Below are 20,096 nucleotides of genomic sequence, written 5' to 3' on the forward strand. Positions count from 1 at the left end.
TGGTCCAAGGCTATACAAACCATCACAGGGTCCTTTCCAGCTTCTGGCTATTATAAATAAGGCCGCTATGAACATAGTGGAGCATGTGTCCTTATTACATGTTGGAGCATCTTCTGGGTATATGCCCAGGAGTGGGATTGCTGGATCCTCAGGTAGTACTATGTTCAAATTTCTGAAGAACTGCCAGACTGATTTCCAGAGTAGTTGTACCAGCTTGCAATCCCATCAGCAATGGAGGAGTGTTTCTCTTCCTCCACATCCTCACTGGCACCTGCTGTTATGTGAGTTTTTGATCTTAGCCATTCTGACTTGTGTGAGGTGGAATCTTAGGGTTGTTTTCATTTGCATTTCCCTGATGACTAAGGATGTTGAACACTTCTTTAAGTGCTTCTCAGCCATTCTGTATTCCTCAGTTGAAATTTCTTTGTTTAGCACTGTACCCCATTTTTAATAGGGTTATTTAGTTCTCTAGAGTCTAAATTCTTGAGTTCTTTGTATATATTGGATATTAGTCCTCTATTGGATGTGGGATTGGTAAAGATCTTTTCCCAATCTGTTCGTTGCCATTTTGTCCTACTCATAGTGCCCTTTGTGGAACAGAAGCTTTGCAATTTTACAAGGCCCCATTTGTCAATTCTTGATCTTAGAGCATAAGCTATTGCTGTTCCTTTCAGGAAAATTTCCCCTGTGCCTATGTGCTCAGGGCTCTTCCCCACTTTCTTTTCTATTAGTTTCAGTTAAATCAGGATCAGATAAATGATCTAAATAGTCCTATATCCCCTAAAGAAATAGAAACAATCATTAATAGTCTCCCAACAACAACAAAAAAAGCTCAGGACCAGATGAACCGGTTTAGTGCAGAGTTCTATCAGACCCTCAACGAAGACCTAATACCAATACTCCTCAAACTGTTCCACAAAATAAAAACAGACGGTACTCTAACCAATTCGAGCTATGAAGCTACAATTACTCACTGATATCTAAACCACACAAAGGCCCAACAAAGAAAGAGAACTTCAGACCAATTTCCCTTATGAATATCAATGCAAAAATACTCAATAAAATTCTCACAAACTGAATCCAAGAACACATCAAAATGATCATCCATCATGATCAAATTGGATTCATCACAGGGATGCAGGAATGGTTCAATACATGGAAATTCATCATTATAACCCACTATATAAACAAACTCAAAGAAAAAAAACCCATATGATCATCTCATTAGATGCTGAGAAAGCATTTGACAAAATCCAACACCCCTTCATGATAAAAGTCTTGGAAAGATCAGGAATTCAAGACCCATACCTATACATAGTAAAAGCAATATACAGCAAACTAGTAGCCAATATCAAATTAAATGGAGAAAAACTGGAAGCGATTCCAGTAGAATCAAGGACTAGACAAAGCTGCCCGCTCTCTCCCTACCTATTCAATATAATATTTGAAGTCCTAGCCAGAGCAATTAGATAACAAAAGGATATCAAAGGGATACAAATTGGAAAGGAAGAAGTCAAAATATCACTATTTGTAGATGATATGATAGTATACCTAAGTGATCTCAAAAATTCCACCAGAGAATGCCTAAACCTGATAAACCACTTCAGTGAAGTAGCTGGATATAAAATTAACTGAAACAAATCAGTGGCCTTTCTCTACACAAAGGATAAACAGGGTGAGAAAGAAATTAGGGAAACAACACCCTTCACAATAGTCACAAATAATATAATTTATCTTGGTATGACTCTAACTAAGCAAGTGAAAGATCTGTATGATAAGAACTTCAAGACTCTGAAGAAAGAAATCAAAGAAGATCTCAGAAGATGGAAAGATCTCCATGCTCATGGATTGGCAGGATTAATATAGTAAAAATGGTGATCTTGCCAAAAGCTATCTACAGACTCAGTGTAATTGCCATCAAAATGTCAACCAAATTCTACACAGTCTTAGAGAAATTCTCAAATTCATCTGGAATAACAAAAACCTTGGATAGGGAAACTATTCTCAAAAATAAAAGAACCTCTGGGGGCATCACCATCCCTGACCTCAAGCTGTACTACAGAGCAATTGTGATAAAAACTGCATGGTATTGGTACAGTGATAGACAGGTAGATCAATGGAATAGAATTGAAGACCCAGAAATGAACCCACACACCTATGGTCACTTGATCTTTGACAAGGGAGCTAAAACTATCCAGTGGAAAAAAGACAGCATTTTCGGCCGGGCGTGGTGGCGCACGCCTTTAATCCCAGCACTCGGGAGGCAGAGGCAGGCGGATTTCTGAGTTCGAGGCCAGCCTGGTCTACAAAGTGAGTGCCAGGACAGCCAGGGCTACACAGAGAAACCCTGTCTCGAAAAACCAAAAAAAAAAAAAAAAAGACAGCATTTTCAACAAATGGTGCTGGCTCAACATGTGGTTAGCATGTACAAGAATACAAATTGATCCATTCTTATCTCCTTGTACACAGCTCAAGTCCAAATGGATCAGGGACCTCCACATAAAACCAGATACAATAGATCATTAAAAAAAAAAAAACCTTTTACCCTGACTCACAATGGCTTCACTAGTCTTCATTATACTGAGCAATTATAAAGTGTTCCTCTTTTGTGAATCCTTACCAACATTTGCTACCAGAACTCTTTATGATAGTCATTCTGATTGGGTAGTTTATAAAAGTAATTTTAATTTGCATTTCTCCCATAAATAGAGTCTTTTTGCAATGGAAACTAAATGGAACCTCCATAGATGCCCATGGACAAAAGAACACATAATGAAAATGTGTACATATTCACAAGGTCATTTTATTCTAATTAAAGAAAAAAACGAAAGCTATTATTTTTACCCTCCTTCTTTAGTTTTTATATACCTCCCAGCCCTAGTTAGAGAAGCCCATTGTCTTAAGTTAGGGTTTTTGTGCTGTGGACAGACACCATAACCAAGGCAACTCTTATAAAAACAACATTTAATTGGGGCTGGCTTACAGATTCAGAGGTTCAGTCTGTTATCATCAAGATGGGAACATGACAGCATCCAGGCAGGCATGGTGCAGCAGGAGCTGAGAATTCTACATCTTCTGAAATCTGCTAGCAGAATACTGACTTCCAGGCAGCTAGGACTAGGGTATTAAAGTCTACTCCCACAATGACACACATACTCCAACGGAGCCACACCTCCAAATAGTGCCACTCCCTGGACCAAGCATATACAAACCATCACATATACATATACTTCCCATAGGCTTGTTCAAACACATGAGTTTATGGGGGCCATATCTACCCATAGCATAATTTAAAAAGTACATTTAGTCCAATTTCCAAAGACCCCATAGTCTATAGAAGTATCAACAATGTTAAAAGTCCAAGGTTCAAAGTCTTCTGAGATCCATGCAAGAACAACAGTAAGTCACTTAACTGTAACTCCCCCAAAGCAAGACAGGAAACCAGCTGCGCAAACTCCAAATTCTGCAGCTCCATGTCTGATGTCAAAGCAGTTTTCAGAACTCCAACTCTTTTTTCATCTTTGTTGACTGCAACACACTTCTTTTCCTGGGCTGGTCCTACTCCCTGTTAGCAGCATTCCTCAGCAGATATCCTATGGCTCTGGCATCTCAAAAATCTTGGGATCTTCTTGTTCCAATGTCTGGGAGCCACACATGATCTTCTGGGCTCCTTCAAAGAGCTGGCATCACTTCTTCAGCTCTGCCCTCTGTAGCATTCTAAGCTCAGGTTGATTCTACTCCACTGCTGCTGCTGTTCTTGGTAATCATCCCATGGTACTGGCATCTCCAATTCACTGGGGTCTTCTGCTGCAGTTAGGCTTCACCAATAACCTCTCATGGGCTCTTTTCATAGTGCCAAGACTCAAATCCTTTGCATGACCCCTTCAGTCCTGGGCCATCAACTACAGCTGAGGCTGCACCTTCACCAATGGCCTTCCATGGCCTCTCACAGTGCCAAGCCTCAGCTGTTCTTCATGACCCCTTCATGCCTTCAAAACAAGTACCACCTGGGTGACTCTTACACATTACCAAGTACAACTGCAACACGGGGTACTACCTTGGCTGTCTCTAGAACACAGCTTTGTACTCTCAGAAGATTTCACCTCAGTGATGCTGGTCTCTTCTTAAAAGAAATCACCACTAATTTCTTAGTTCCAGCTAACCAGCATCAACTGTCCCAGTAATCCCTTCTATTCTAGACTCTAAAGCCAGAGCCACATGGCTGAAACTGCCGAGTTCTGGTGCTTGAAAGAGCTGGAAAGTGGCCCCTTGTTCTATTACATTATTACTAGCTTTCTGTTTTCCAGTTCCTTCACTGCCTACACTTGGCTGTCCTGGATTTTGCTCTGTAGATTGACCTTGAACTCAAGAGATCTGGATGCCTGTCACTACACTTAGATCTAAACTTAGCTGGGTAGGATCTTGCCCCGAAATCCCACTCCCTTAATCTGCTATCTCCTAGAACACAGGATTCTGTTCCATTTCACTTCTTGGTGCTCCTTTAATACTGGAACCATATATTTTATATTTTTCCTTTCTACACTTGCTATGCTTTTTCAAAATGCTCTTCATGAGATTTAACCAGAGAACAAAATCTCTGCTGGGCTCTTTTGAGATTTCTTTTGCCCATCAACTAGCATAAATCTCTTTACCTTTGCCTCAGGTAGACTCTTCAGATAAGGACAAAAAAAATAGCCACATTCTTCACCAAAATATCACAAAAACGGTCTCTAGGCCACATATTGACATTCTCCACTGAAACCTCTTGGACCAGGTCCTCACAACTCAAATCACTCTCAGTAACAAAGTCTTCCATGTTCTTACTAGGATAGCCCATTAAACACCATTTAAAGCATTCCACTGCTTTCCAAATCCAAAGTCCCCAAACCAACACACATTCTTCCAAACAAAAGCAATACCCAAGTCCCTGGTACCAACTTCCATCTTAGGGTTTACTGCTGTGAACAGACACCATGACCCTGAGAACTGTTGACATAGACAGTTGTGAGCCAACATGAGTTCTGGGACCCACCAAGTTCTCTGACCTGCTGAGCCATCTCTCTAGCCCTAGTTACTTATTATCTGTGAACTAAGATGGTCTAGTCCCGGAGTAGACAAGGACAGCAGAACTGCTAAAGCTGTACTAACAATATGCCAAATTGCAGATCAAGAGAACTCAGCTTTAAGTCATGTGTTAAGCTGATCAGAGTGTATAACAGAAGCTCAAGGAACTAGTAAAGTATGTATTTATTTAAAAAAACACTTAGGGCACTGTCTTAGTTAGGGTTTTCATGTCTGTGAACAGACACCATGACCAAGGCAACTCTTATAAAGGGCAACATTTAATTGGGGCTGGCTTACAGGTTCAGAGGTTCAGTCCATTATCATCAAGGTAGAAAGCATGGCGGCATTCAGGCAGGCATGGTGCAGGAGTTACTGAAAGTTGTGCATCTTGTTCTGAAGGGAAACACAAGAGTGGCTTGAAAGCAGCTAGGAGGAAGGCTTCTCAAAATCCACCCCCACAGTTACACACTTCTTTCAACAAGGCCACACCTACTCCAACAAAGTCACACCTCCTAGGAATGCCCCTCCCTGGGCCAAGCATATTCAAAACACCACTTCTAAATATTTATGTTCCTTCTAAATATTTATGTTGCTTTCTAAATATTTTTGTTCATATATGTAGAAGAGTGCTGCTTTCAACCTTGGTCAGAGAAGCATCTCTTTGCAATGAACAGAATCAATACAGTAACATAATTAGCCAAAGTGCTGAGAAGAAGTGACTATTTTCAGCCAGACAGCATCTTCAACAAATGGTGCTGGCTCAACTGGCGGTTAGTATGTAGAAGAATGCGAATTAATCCATTCTTAACTTCTTGTACAAAGCTCAAGTCTAAGTGGATTAAGGAACTCCACATAAAACCAGAGGCACTGAAACTTATAGAGGAGAAAGTGGGGAAAAGCCTTGAAGATATGGGCACAGGGGGAAAATTCCTGAACAGAACAACAATGGCTGTGCTGTAAGATCAAGAATCGATAAATGGGACCTCATAAAATTGCAAAGCTTCTGTACGGCAAAAGACACTGTCAACAAGACAAAAAGGCCACCAACAGATTGGGAAAGATCTTTGCCAATCCTAAATCAGATAGGGGACTAATAGTTAATATATACAAAGAACTCAAGAAGGTGGACTCCAGAAGACCAAACAACCCTATTAAAAATGGGGTACAGAGCTAAACAAAGAAATTTCAACTGAGGAATACAGAATGGCTGAGAAGCACCTAAAAAATGTTCAACATCCTTAGTCATCAGGGAAATGCAACTCAAAACAACCCTGAGATTCCACCTCACACGAGTCAGAATGGCTAAGATCAAAAACTCAGGTGACATCAGATGCTGGCAAGGATGTGGAGAAAGAGGAACACTCCTCCATGGCTGGTGGGATTGCAAGCTGGTACAACTACTCTGGAAATCAGTTTGGTGGTTCCTCAGAAAAGTGAACATAGTTCTACTGAAAGATCCAGCAGTTCCACTCCTGGGCATATACCCAGACGATGCTCCAACATGTAATAAGGACACATACTCCATTATGTTCATAGAAGCCTTACTTATAATAACCAGAAGCTGGAAAGAACCCAGATGTCCTTCAACAGAGGAATGGATACAGAAAATGTGGTACATTTGCACAATGGGGTACTACTCAGCAATTAAAAACAATGACTTCATGAAATTCTTAGGCAAATGGATGGATCTAGAAGATATTATCCTAAGTGAGGTAACCCAATCACAAAATAACACATGTGATATGCACTCATTGATAAGTGGATATTAGCCCAGAAGCTCAGAGTCCTTCTTAGAAGGGGGAACAAAATACCCATGGAGGAAGTTACAGAGACAAAGTTCAGAGCAGAGACTGAAGGAAAGACCATCCAGAGACTTCCCCACCTGGGGATCCATCCCATAAACCAAGACCCAGACACCATGGCAGATGCCAATAAGAGCTTGCTGACAGGAACCTGATATAGCTGTCTCCTGAGAGACTCTGCCAGTGCCTGGCAAATTTAGAAGTGGATGCTCACAGTATCCATTGGATGGAGCACAGGGTTCCCAATGAAGGAGCTAGAGAAAGTACCCAAGGAGCTAAAGTGGTTTGCAGCCCCATAGGAGAAACATCAATATGTACTATCCAGTATCCCCAGAGCTCCTTTGGACTAAACCACCAATCAAAGAAAACACATGGTGGGACTTGTGGCTCTAGCTGAATATGTAGCAGAGGATGGCCTAGTCGATCATCAATGGGAGGAGAGGCCCTTGGTCCTGTGAAGGCTCTATGCCCCAGTATAGGGGAATGCCAGGAATGGGAGTAAGTAGGTTGGCGAGCAGGGGACAGGGGAGGGGATAGGGGAATTTCGGAGGGAAAACTAGGAAAGGGGATAACATTTGAAATGTAAATAAAGAAAATATCTAATAGTGAATACATAAATAAAAGAAATCTCAGCCATAAACAGGGCATCTACATTGACCCCTTCTGAAAGGTCACAGAAGATGGGGTACAAAGAACATAAGCACCAGAGGGTAAGGAGGGGTGCTTGAAATGCTGTCTTCTAGTCATGGTATAACCACTGCACTAATAAGCCTACAGCAGCTGTGGTTACCTGCATAAGAACGGCACAAGACTGGACCCATTAGAGGCGCAGCAAGCCCGTTTAAGAGCTATCTGTAGTCAATAGCTGCTGGGAGAGGGAAGCAGTTCTTTAGTGTTGTAGCCAGTGGCGATGTGTTCACACTCTAGTACATAACCCCACACCCATGCAGAGGAAAAGTAATGAAACCTACACACACACAGATATGAACTAGAGGGTGTGTTAGGAAGATGAAAGGGGGCCAGAAGTGTTAAATGGGGATTAAAAGAAGGGAATGGAGATAATATATATCAAGTGCATTTGATACATGTATAAAATTGTCCAAAATAAAACTTCAGATATATTAAAACAAATGGGGAAAGAAGTCAATTCACTTTCCTCTAGTAGGAAAATTATTATTTTTTTAAACATATATTTTCCTACCTATCAAGAAATAACTTCACGAATTTTTCTGTCAGCCACTAAATAAAGGCAATGCTACCATCAGGCTGGAAAGAAAGAAAGAAAGAAAGAAAGAAAGAAAGAAAGAAAGAAAGAAAGAAAGAAAGAAAGAAAGAAAGAAAGAAAGAAAGAAAGAAAGAAAGAAAGAAAGAAAGAAAGAAGAAAAAAACATTTAACACAGACTTATGAGCCACTAAAAATAAGCTGGTTTCATCTCTATTTCACCTGGCTCGGGCCTGGTGAAACTGGGAGGTGATGTCAAGATCTTCGTGTAGATCGGAAGTACAGCGAGTTCCAGGTGCTGTGTGAAGACCGGAACAAGGGCTCTTTAAAGCATCTGTGTCCTTGAAAGCTGCCTCTCCTGTGTATCCAGACCCACCTCCCCGAACTGGACACAACTGATTCTCTCTCTGTCGGTTCTCAAGGTGGAAGCGTGAAGAAGCAGTTAAGATTCCTGGGTCTGGACTGTAGCTGAGGCTCTGTGGGTAGAGCACCTGCCTAGCATTCATAAAGTTTTGGGTTAGATTCCTAGTGCAGCATAAAACAGGGCGTGGTGGCGTTCACCTTTCGTTCTGGCACTGGGGAGGGGGAGGCAGGAAGATCAGGAGTTCAAAGTTAGCCTGTGCTAGCTACATTGAAAGTTTGAGCCAATCTATGATAAGATACTCGAGAGTCCCTGTCTCAGAACAGAGAAAGAAAGAAAGAAACTGTCCGCAGAGGAAACTTATTTACCTAAAGGGCGGAGGTGCTAACCCACTTCCTGTGATCAGGGGTGACTTCGTAAACTGAAAGGATATCAAAGTTGGTAGTGTTGCTCAGTGGTAAAGCACCTGCCCTGGGCTCAAGCTAGCAAAAAGGGAAGAACGGGAAGAAGCGAAGGGAAGGAGAAGAAGGGAACAGCTATAAAGCCCCCAAATTAACGTGAAAGCCCCACCTGCCTAGGAACAGGAATGCTGGGAATTGTAGTTCTTGGAAAAATAACAAAGCCTCATGGGAAAGTATGTTGCCTATAGCTTTGTCCTTATTAAATCCCTTCAACAAGAGGCTCAAGGCCATCTCAGCTGGGAAATTCCAGGGAATGATCCTGATCTAAGTCAATTGCATGGTCAGTATTTAATATTTAATAAAGCTTGCTTTACATTTGGCCCAAAATGATGGAATTGGCATTTCTCTGGTGAATCTCAGGATTAACCGTGTAAGGGGGGGGGGGGGGGAGGAGACAAAGGAAGGACGAAAGGAAAAAGAAAGAACACAGAAGGCAGAGCCTATAAATGTCACAGACCTGTGGTGACCCAGTCTCATCAAAATATAGAATGACACAGCACAAACCTCTCACACCCTGTGGCAGTTGTTTTCTTCTTTGTAAGTGAGATTCCAGCATTTTCCAATGCCTCTAACACTTTGGAAATGGGTAACCATTTCCTGGATAAGAAGGTCGGTTCGATTACTCCAGTTCAATAAACATTTTTGAATTTGGGCTTCTGCGCCTTTAATAAGCATGCTTACCTTCAAATTAGTTTTGGTTTATAGACACCCCCTCAGAAGGAGTGCTTGAGAAGAAAGGAACCCTTTCAAAAAGACCTCGGGAGATATATGAAAAGATTCTTTGAAAGCCACTGCACTGGAAACTGCCTTCCAACGGCTGCTGTTGGCTGCAGCGATCAGTTTGAATGAATTGGGCGGCTTAGCTTTATTTTTAGTTTCTAATAGTTCACTTTTTCCTATTATCATCAAATAAACCAAATACCCTGATCTTTCTGCTGTTCACTTTACAAGAAAACTAGCAACATAGGAAGCAGCATTCTTCTCCTCTAGTAACTTTCCCAGAGGATTCTGCATGTCTGCGAGGCTGTGGCTAAAGAGAGCTCCTGGGTACACATTTAAGAAAACAGACATCTTGCAGCTGGGCGTGGTGGCGCACGCCTTTAATCCCAGCACTCGGGAGGCAGAGGCAGGCGGATTTCTGAGTTCGAGGCCAGCCTGGTCTACAAAGTGAGTGCCAGGACAGCCAGGGCTATACAGAGAAACCCTGTCTCGAAAAACCTAAAAAAAAAAAAAAAAAGAAAAAGAAAACAGACATCTCAACCCTCATTTTTGTTAAATGGCAGTGTTGTTAGAACACTGAGTCTTGGGGATATGGAACGGGAAGGTGTCGTGTTTACTAAAGAAGTGACTTCCTAGATGCCTTGTTTAGACAGAGGTGGAGGAAGGGAGTCACATTATCCAACGCTGTGTGAGTTTCGGCAGTAGAAATACACACAGAAGCAGAGTAAAGAAACTCCTGCCATGCCCAGGCCATGGGATGGTTAAGGGGAAGGTTCATATCATGGGCAAAAGAGGAAATATCCGGAGGCATCTGGAAGAGTACAGAGCAGAGAGAAAGGAAAGCAGAGTGGATCCTTCCAGGGCTGTCTGAGAGAGAAGGAAAAATAGCAGGGACAAGGGGGAGGGAAGAGATGTTTGCCCCATAAGGAGAGCAAACAGGTATGAGGGAGGAGGCGCAGGGGCTTGGAGTAGGGTCTCTGAAATGTATCAACCATCCTTGTGAGTAGGCACTGAAGGAACTGGAAGCCAGTGTGAGCTCTGACACACAGATTTAGGAAGCTACCACATGTCCCTTCCGGCCAGGGGTAAAGGAAATGACTCAGGGTCAGGTTTTGGCAGGTGGGAACTGATTTCACAAGTTCCCGAGGAATGCTGGCTTTTATCTAACTGCCAGAAATCCTCCTATAGTCCAGGTTAAACTCCTGGATGTTTGGGCATCTTGAAACTTAACACCAACATGGTGGATTCTGGCCATAGACCATCCACACTCATCCTTCTGCAAGGTTCCTAACCTGAATCCAGTCGGCCCCTCACTGCTCCAAAGTTGTTCATTGCTGATGTTGACTTCAGGTGAATAAGAAAGTATTGTGCTAAGCACCTTACGTTCACAAGCAAATTCAGTGCTCACAGAAGTGGGTACCACTTTTTCTCCTTGCTTTTCTCCTTTCTCCTTGCTTCTACAAGGGCCGAGGATGAGGCCAGGAGTTTTGCTCAGACAATGATTAGTCAGTGGTGATGCGAGCCAGGTGCCTGGCCCTGTTACCCCATCCATGCAAAAACACAGCTTTCACCTCAAAGGGAATAAGATCATTAATTTGGAGCCAAATAAAATGACTATGCACAGAAGTGAAGACTCACATTATCCAAAATGCCATGTTCCAACATAGTAATAGTTTTATGGAACTTTAATGCTAACAAAAGCCAAAAATTAAGACATTTTAAAAATACATCGGTGAAATATCCATGCAGTGGTTTGAATAAGAATAGCCTCTACAGGTGTCCATCCTAAGATTTGCCATAGAAAAGCCAGTTGCACCTTTTTGAGCCAAACTTGAAGCAAGCTTTATTAAATACTGACCAAGACGGACTTTCATCACAATCACTCCCTGGAACTTCCAGCTGAATGGCTGGCCTGAGGCACATTTTTCCAGGCATTTTAAGAACAAACCCATAGGTCACCATACTTTCCCATGAGGCTTTGTATTTTTCAAGAACTACAACTCCCGCGGGATTCCGGGATTTCCTGGTCTTTGGGCGAGTGGGGCAAGTTACAGGTTAATTCCAGTTATTACATAGGCTTATAAATTCAATGCTTAGCCGGGCGTGGTGGCGCGCGCACGCCTTTAATCCCAGCACTCGGGAGGCAGAGGCAGGCGGATTTCTGAGTTCGAGGCCAGCCTGGTCTACAGAGTGAGTTCCAGGACAGCCAAGGCAACACAGAGAAACCCTGTCTCGAAAAACCAAAAAATAAAATAAAATAAAATAAAATAAATTCAATGCTTATAATTCAAATGCTTGGTCCCCATTTTGTGCAACTGTTTGGAAAGGATTCGATAGTGTGAACTTGTACAAGGTGTGCCACTGGGAGTGTGAGCTTTGAGGTTTTGAAAGCCCACACCATCCCCACATTTCCAGTATATGCTCTTCCTCCAGTTTGCAGATCAAGATGTGAGCTCTCAACTGTTCCCGCCACCATAACTTGGCTTCACCATCATGGACTCTAACCCTCTGAAACAGTAAACTTAATTAAACGCTTTCATTTATAAGTTATATCAGTCATGGTGTTTTGTCATGGCAATAGAAAAGTAAATAAGACAGTCAGGTGGGTGGATTACAGCCAAGCCAGGAAGTGTCTACTGTGGGTCTCAGATGGCTTTGTAGGCCTCAGTGACATTGTCAGCCTTTGGGTTGGGAGACGCTAAGGACTCTGTTTTCACATTACCTTAGTATTTTACTAATAGTTACAAGGATGTTAGATCATGCATAGGTGGTGCACAATAATATCTATGTAAGGGTCTAAAAGTATTCTAAGATAGATTATCATGGACGAGGGTGCAGAAAGAACGTAAGCACTGGAGAATGGGAAGGAATACGGTAAAACACTGTCCTCTGGACATGACCTCTGTTTTATGCATGGACTCAGCATCGGTGGCTATCCATGCAGGATCTTCACAAAACTAGGCCCAACAACATTTCAGGATGGATGGTGGAGGAGCTTACAAGGCCCCACTGTCTCTGAGGAGCCACTGGAAGTTAATGATTGATGGAAAAGTGGGAGTCAATAGCCTTGCTTGATGTGGTGGCTGGTAAATTGCCCTTGCTCAAGTAAATAACCCCCCACCTATACCTGTGCAGACAACCAAAAGACACTGAGATTCTAAAAAGAGGAATGAGGTCGGTGGTAGAAAGGGAAGAGGAAGAAAATGGGGTATGGTCAACTACATTTTACATATGTGTGTAAAATTGTTAATAAAAAAGTTTAAAGCTCAAGATAATTTGACTCTAACCCTGCACCAGCTTTGCATAGCCACTGTTTTTTATCAGAGTTACAGAATGCTTTCTGTTTGTTTCGTCTTGGAAATGTCAACTCACACGCCTACATGCTTCTCTCTCCTGAGGTTCCTCTCCCTAAGCCGGACCCACAGCCTGAACTCAATCTGTGGGATTTTAAAGAAAGAGAAAATCCCAGGTGGGACTTGCGTGGCTGGAGCCTGGGATGTCTAGCCACCAGAAATGAAGGGAAATCCATGTTGGGAGTCATAATAAGCCACAGATGTGACATCAAGCCTTCTAGATGATTCATCAGCTGCCACAGCTGGCACCTCAGTCTGCAAGAACTCCGGTGGTATCAACGTGCTAAAGGAAGACAACATCCTTCCTGTTCTTTCTCTTGGAGCTTTGGAAATCTGCCAGAAAAGCCTGAGACCAGCCTGAGGAGGGGTATTGGCAGCACCTGAGGAGCCCTTAGCCAAAAGCTCCAAGCTCTTCTGGGGATCAATGAGACTCATCTGTTGTGCCTTACTCAAAGGTAGTCTTTCCACCAAGATAATTGGTTTAGCACAAAGGAGCCGTTGTGGTTTGGAGCTCACAGTTGATTGCTGGGTTAAGATAAGTGCGGTTCTCTTCTTCTTTCCCCCTGGAGGCCTCAGATAGTCTAGTACTTTTGACCTTGTGAAACAGATATCCTCTTTCCCACTGAGAAGGATAGGGGTGGGGGGTGAGGATGTGAGTGTCCATTGTTCTGCGGTGAGCATGTGTTTTCACCCCTCACCTTCACACAAGCCACAGACATCTCCCCTCACCTGAGAGTTGAGGACAATGCGGCAATTGGAGGCTCTCCAGATAAGTGGAAATGCTTCCCCTCAAATAATTCGACAACCAAAACTAGACCAACTAACAACATTCCTCTTCAAAGCATTTACTCCCCTCTTGTTCTTATGTATCTATTCAAAATAATTACAGAAGGCACAAAAAATACATACCATTAAATATAGGAAATTTGACATCAGAGACACTTGCCATTAGTAATTTTATATATCTCTAAAGCTTTTATTATTTTTGAGTTTGTTATATTTATTATTTTTAATTATACACACACACACACTATATTACACCTTTCTTCTTCCACCAAACATACCCAAGCCCCTTCCCACTCCCTTTCAAATTCATAGCAGCTTTTTCTTTGTATATACATATATATATAGAGAGAGAGAGAGTAGACATAGAAACAATGAGAGAGATACATATAGATATACAAATACAGCCTGCTAAATCTCTTTACTGTCACTTATATGCATATGTTTCCAGAGCTAACATCTTGCAATTAGATAATCAGTTGGTTCTGTATAACCCATTATGTGGCTTATTCCTGAGTAAGCTTAATTCTCTCAGAAGTTGTTCAATACCTTTAAGTCTTTATCTACTATTAAAACATGTCTTGGGGGGAAATTGAATCAAATTCTACACTTGGCCTTTACTTAGCATCAACACATCATGAAGGACTTTCCACACAAAAATCTACTCATTTTGTCTGGCTGCAGCCCTACAAACTGCAAAACCTGGGTACCATCCTATATCATCGGGTCCCTTGTTACACCCAGCCACATCTCAACAACTGCCATTAATGCAGTCTTAAGCCAATTGCCTCTCTGAGGTAAATTGCCAAAACTCAAAATAAACACTAATTTAAGGCGTTGGAAATATCTTTCAGGAAAAAAGATGGTATTCACTAACAGTTTCATTAGCAATGTTGAAAGTGGCACAAAGACCATCTAAAAGATGAGAGTAAACTGAAGAGTCTGCACGTAGTCCCATCAGAGCCAGCAAGCCAGGGTTTCTGTGTCTCAACATAACCTGACTCTAAATATAATGACACTGGGACTCTTAATAATTCACACCAGAAGACGTAAACAATTATCCCTCTGGTGTCCTCATCTCAAAGTTGTGAGGTGAGACTGCGGTGGGGATAGTTAATATCCCAGAGCAGCGGTCAGCTCACACTGATCTGAACAGCATCGCTAAGTGTGGAGCATAGGAAGAAAGCATGGACAAGGCCAGCACTAGGTATAAAAGCCGACAGGTCTGAGGTACAGACTTATCTATCAATCTAATACAATTCATCACTTAAATACCAGCCCCTGTCTGGTTGTTTTATAAATCTCAAACTTTTCTGATCTCATAGTAATCCTATAATAAGGAAGACGATGTTTTTATTCTAATGTTTTTTCCAGAATAGGCTAAGTACTTCGTTAGAGTCCCTATGTCTAACCACAAAGCTGCTTTGCCCACTAGATGTCCCCGATCACACTAAAATTATTCTCAACCATGTCTGCATCCAAGGATACTGAATGCTCCATTCTCCAGTGAGCAGGAAGCACACAATCCCACTGGGAGAGCCACAGAAAACATGAAGAAAACAACATTGCCCACAAAAAGCCACTTCATACCCAAAATAACTAAGATGGCTCTAGATAGCAATGTACCCCCAGTTGACTTTCCAGTTTACTCCGGTCTCACTCGGCCTTCATCAACTTCAGCCATCCCACTTCCTGCAGAGATGCATCTGTTCCTTCAATACTTAGAACTGGGAAATTTAAGTTCTTTGACACTTTGACATATGTCATGCCTTTCAGTCTGCAAAACAACCAGTTTGAAGATTCTGGGACACAATAAATAGGATCTGGAACCTGAGCACAATCGCTTGCCTGACATCTCCTCTCTTCCAACTCCATCCCCATTCACTTGCCCTTGTGAGTTTCCAGCTGGCATGGAAATCATGCAGAAATCTGTGGAAGATAAGACGATGTGTTGAAAGACATAGGTATGTAGGGACATTGATTAGACAGATCTGATAGATAATCGACTCACATATAATATTACATGTATTTGAAATTCAACCATATGATAAAAATTTCCCACAATTTCCCTTGCATTATTTAACTTTAGACATCTTCTTATTCCATGAGCCATAGAATTTCTTCTCAAATTTCACCATAACTTGTCTTCCTGTCTCTCTGCAGTTGATAGAGAAATCAAATCTATGGTTGTGCTGTTTATTGAAATGCCCACTCACACAAATGAGCCTGTGCAGGTGGCTTCTAGTCTGCTATGAAAACAGCCTGAGGCTCTTTCTCTAATCCAAAAACATACACATGTGTGTGCATGCACACACATACCCTGGCCCCACACATACACCTGTACACCTACGTACACAATTATCATCTGCAATCCTACATTCTCCTGGACTCCAGATGACAAGCTATCACCACTCCCTCTTGTATTCTTTAAACTTTATATTCTTCAATCTGTGCCATTGTATTTTTAATGATGTGAATGTTGAGTCCTCCAAAATTCAGATGTTACAATCCTAATCTCCAAGGTGGAATTCAAAGATGGAGCCCTTTAAAAAGGAGTTAGGTCAGGAGGTGGAGGGCTCACAAACAGGTGATCCATCCTTTTTATAAGATAAGCTGAGGCCACCTGTACCTCCTTCCAACCTGTGAGGGTTAGAGAAGAAGGCTGTCTATTAGGGTGCAGCTCTTACAGACATCAAATGTCATCGCATTGATGGTAGGTTTTCCAGCCCCCAGAGCTGTGAGGAGCTTGTTTCTGCATCTGTTTCCCAGTCTGGGGTGTTTGCTGAAACAGTGCGGTCTTAATGCACCCCAAAGCCTCATATACTAACCCAGCTTCAATAAATCTTAGCACTTACCTCGTCGTCAAAGTGATAAACTGCTATAAATATAACAGAAACTTTCATAACCACCCTTTGGGCCCTTCTATTTCCCTCCCCAGAAATGTTTATATCACACATGACTTACACCGTTTATTAATTGCAAACATTTTAATTAATACTATTTTTTCCTTTGAGACAGGGTTTCTCTGTGTAGTCCAGGCTGTCCTGAAACTCACTCTGTAGACCAGGCTGGCCTTGAACTCAGAAATCCGCCTGCCTCTGCCTCCCAAGTGCTGGGATTAAAGGCATGTGCCACTAATTAATACTATCTAATCTTCCATACTCTTAATCATCTTTTTCAATAGCACCATTGTTAAAACTTTCAACACCACTTGTGGTATTTATTTTTATGAGACATGTAAGATCATATGACCACACTTGTGTAGGATGTCCCTGCATGTTCCTGTGACATTGTGTCCATACAGCTACTGAAATCATTTCTCTTCTCTTTAAGCTCTCTCTTCACTCCTTTCTAAGTTTTCATCATCCCTAGCCTGAGCCATCACAGAAGCCCCTTGTATCTGACATTGTGCCAACTGTAACAAATAAATGCAGTATTAGCTACATATGAGTTTCAAATAAATAACCAACAGCTTGTTAGCATTTCCCAGATACTGCATGACCAACCCATAATTTATTCCTGGCTCTCTTCCCTTCCCTTCCCCTTCCCCTTCCCCTTCCCCTTCCCCTTCCCCTTCCCCTTCCCCTTCCCCTTCCCCTTCTTCCCCTCCCCCTTCCCCTTCTTCCCCTTCCCCTTCCCCTTCCCTTCCCTTCCTCTTCCCTTCCCCTTCCTCTTCCCTTCCCTTCCTCTTCCCTTCCCCTTCCTCTTCCCTTCCCTTCCTCTTCCCTCCCTTCCTCTTCCCTTCCCCTTCCCTTCCCTTCCCCTTCCCTTCCCCTTCCTCTTCCCTTCCCTTCCTCTTCCCACCCTTCCCTTCCCCTTCCCCTTCCCCTTCCCCTTCCCCTTCCCCTTCCCCTTCCCCTTCCCCTTCCCCTTCCCCTTCCCCTTCCCCTTCCCTTCCCTTCCCTTCCCTTCCCTTCCCTTCCCTTCCCTTTCCTCCTCCTCCTCCTCCTTCTTCTTCTTCTCCTCCCCTCCACCCTCTTAAGCAGAGTCTCACTATGTAGCTCTAGCTGTCCTCAAACTCACTGTGTGGACCAAGCTAGCCTTGACCTAATTCACAAACTCTCCCTACTTCAGCCTTCCAAATGCTAGGATGAAAAATGTGGTGCTACAATACCTGGCCTAGAAATGCATCTTTGATATTATCGTCAAGATGAACAAAGAGAACTTATCACACCACTCTCCTTCTCAGTATGTTAGAAGTTTCCTCATTGGCCACAAGGTCAAATTTACATCTTTGAGATGGCATACAAAGCCCTCTGGACTTGGCTAGTATCACCTTTGCAGTGTCCTACCATTTGATGGACCTTAAGGACATAACTGCCTTTGTTACCAGAGTGCTTAGAGCTCACTGTGCCTTGGACCTTGCAAGTCCCATCTCGTCTGAACACTCCCAGATCCATGTGTGACTGGCCACCTAACTCTTCATTTTCTGGAATTAACTGACTGTCTTCCTCTGATAGACCTACTCTGTGTGTTCTTTCTGTAGATTCCAGAGTACTCACTTTGTCCCTGTTTCTGTTCTTGGCACTCTCACAATCAACATGCATCCATTCATCTTGTTCATTTGCATACAAGTTTGCTGTCTAACCTTCCGCTAAAGTGTACATCATATGAGAGCAAGTCCTGCCTTAGCATATTTGACAGTTTCTAATCATGATTAGTTGGTTTATAAATATTAGCAGGAAGGAAAAGAACTGACTACAGGCTGAAGTAATTGAATACAACAAGGGATGAGAGTCCAACCCATAGGCATGGATTCCCTGAGCCTTAGCTTCTGGCCTTTCCTAGTTTGGCTGATGCCACAAAATAGCACAAGCTGGGTAGCTGAGGCAGCGGGAATTTATTAGCACCAAGTTCTGGAGGTTTAACATCCTATTTCATGGTGCCAGCATGGCCAATTTCTGGTGAAGCTTCTCTTCATGGCTTGCCAATGACCACATCATCTCTGTGTTCTCAATGTCAGGAGTTTATCAATTTGTATAAAGTCATCGAATGCCATACCAAAGGCCCCACTTTCATAACTTTATCTAATTCTGATTACCTTTGAAGTGCCTGCCTATAAATACCATCAACTGAGGGTTAGAGCTTTAATGCATAAGTCGGAGGAGTACAGTTCAGTTCGCCCTCTCTCTTCCCTCTATGGGCTGAAGAACGATCAGTAAACTTCAGTAGAGTGCTAACGTCTTCCTTTGCCCCTTCCTGCTATCCTGTGTACTTGTTATACTTTGCAGCCCCTAGTTTCCTACATGGCTGCCTCCACTATCGATATTGTGAAGTCCATGAGGACTGTGTCAACTCTTCATTGTGTCACACCATGACTGGCAGATAGAAAGAAACTAAATATACATTGACTGAATAAAAAAATTCTTGAGCGAATTCTACCACCTAAGAAGGCACTAAACTATGACAGGTCACTAATATTCATATTATGAAGTACATCAGAACTACTCAGAGCAATAGTCTCAATAAAAAAAATCAGCCTAGAGTGGACTATCATGGCATTAAGGTGCCACATGAGTTCTAAGACAGTCTATATGTATTGTTTAGGGATACAGTATTAAATCACTATAGACTGAGTCGCCTACAGAATAGATTTTTATTATCTCACGTGTCTAGGGGGCACCGTGAGGTGAGTTGTTGGCAGGGTCGCTGCCTCCTGAGGGCTGTAAAACTATCTCTTTGAACTTTGTCCTGTTGGCTTATACATGGTCGTCTACTGCTTTGTCATCCTTCACTGCCCACCCTATAGCCATTTGTGTCCAATTTCTATAAGACAGAAGTGTACTGAATCATCTATCATTATCTATGCCCAAAATTGTGTCTATAAGTCAGTAGTTGTACTGACTTGGGACCACCATAATGAGCTCATGGTCACTAGTTCTCATTATACAGACTCTGTGTCTACATATAGTCACAGACGAGTGTTCTGGTAATTAAGACTTTAATGTTGGAAATTAGATGGAGATGACATTCAGCCTCTAGCACAATTTTGCTGTGGAAATGAGAAAAGCAAGAGGCAAGGATGAAGCCATCAGACAAAAGTAAGGAGAGGAGAGACCCCCCCCCCAAAAGCCCCAAAGACAAGGAGAGAGCATCACTGCAAGAGTGAATTACAGAAGAAAAAAAAAGTATACACAGGAGAGAAGAAAAAACAACAACAAAGTAGAAGACAGAGACTAAACAAAGGCAGAATCAACACATGTTAATGAACAGGGGCTTTGGCAAAATGCTTGGGTATATTTAGAACAGCCAATTTAAAGAAGCAGGAAAGGCTATAATACATTTTATAAGGCAGTCCTTCAATTGTGGCCACGAGGTTTTAAAGAGTGC

This window comes from Mus caroli, unplaced genomic scaffold, assembly GCF_978045245.1.
Source record: "Mus caroli unplaced genomic scaffold, Mus_caroli_1 scaffold_9, whole genome shotgun sequence".
NCBI lineage: Eukaryota > Metazoa > Chordata > Mammalia > Rodentia > Muridae > Mus > Mus caroli.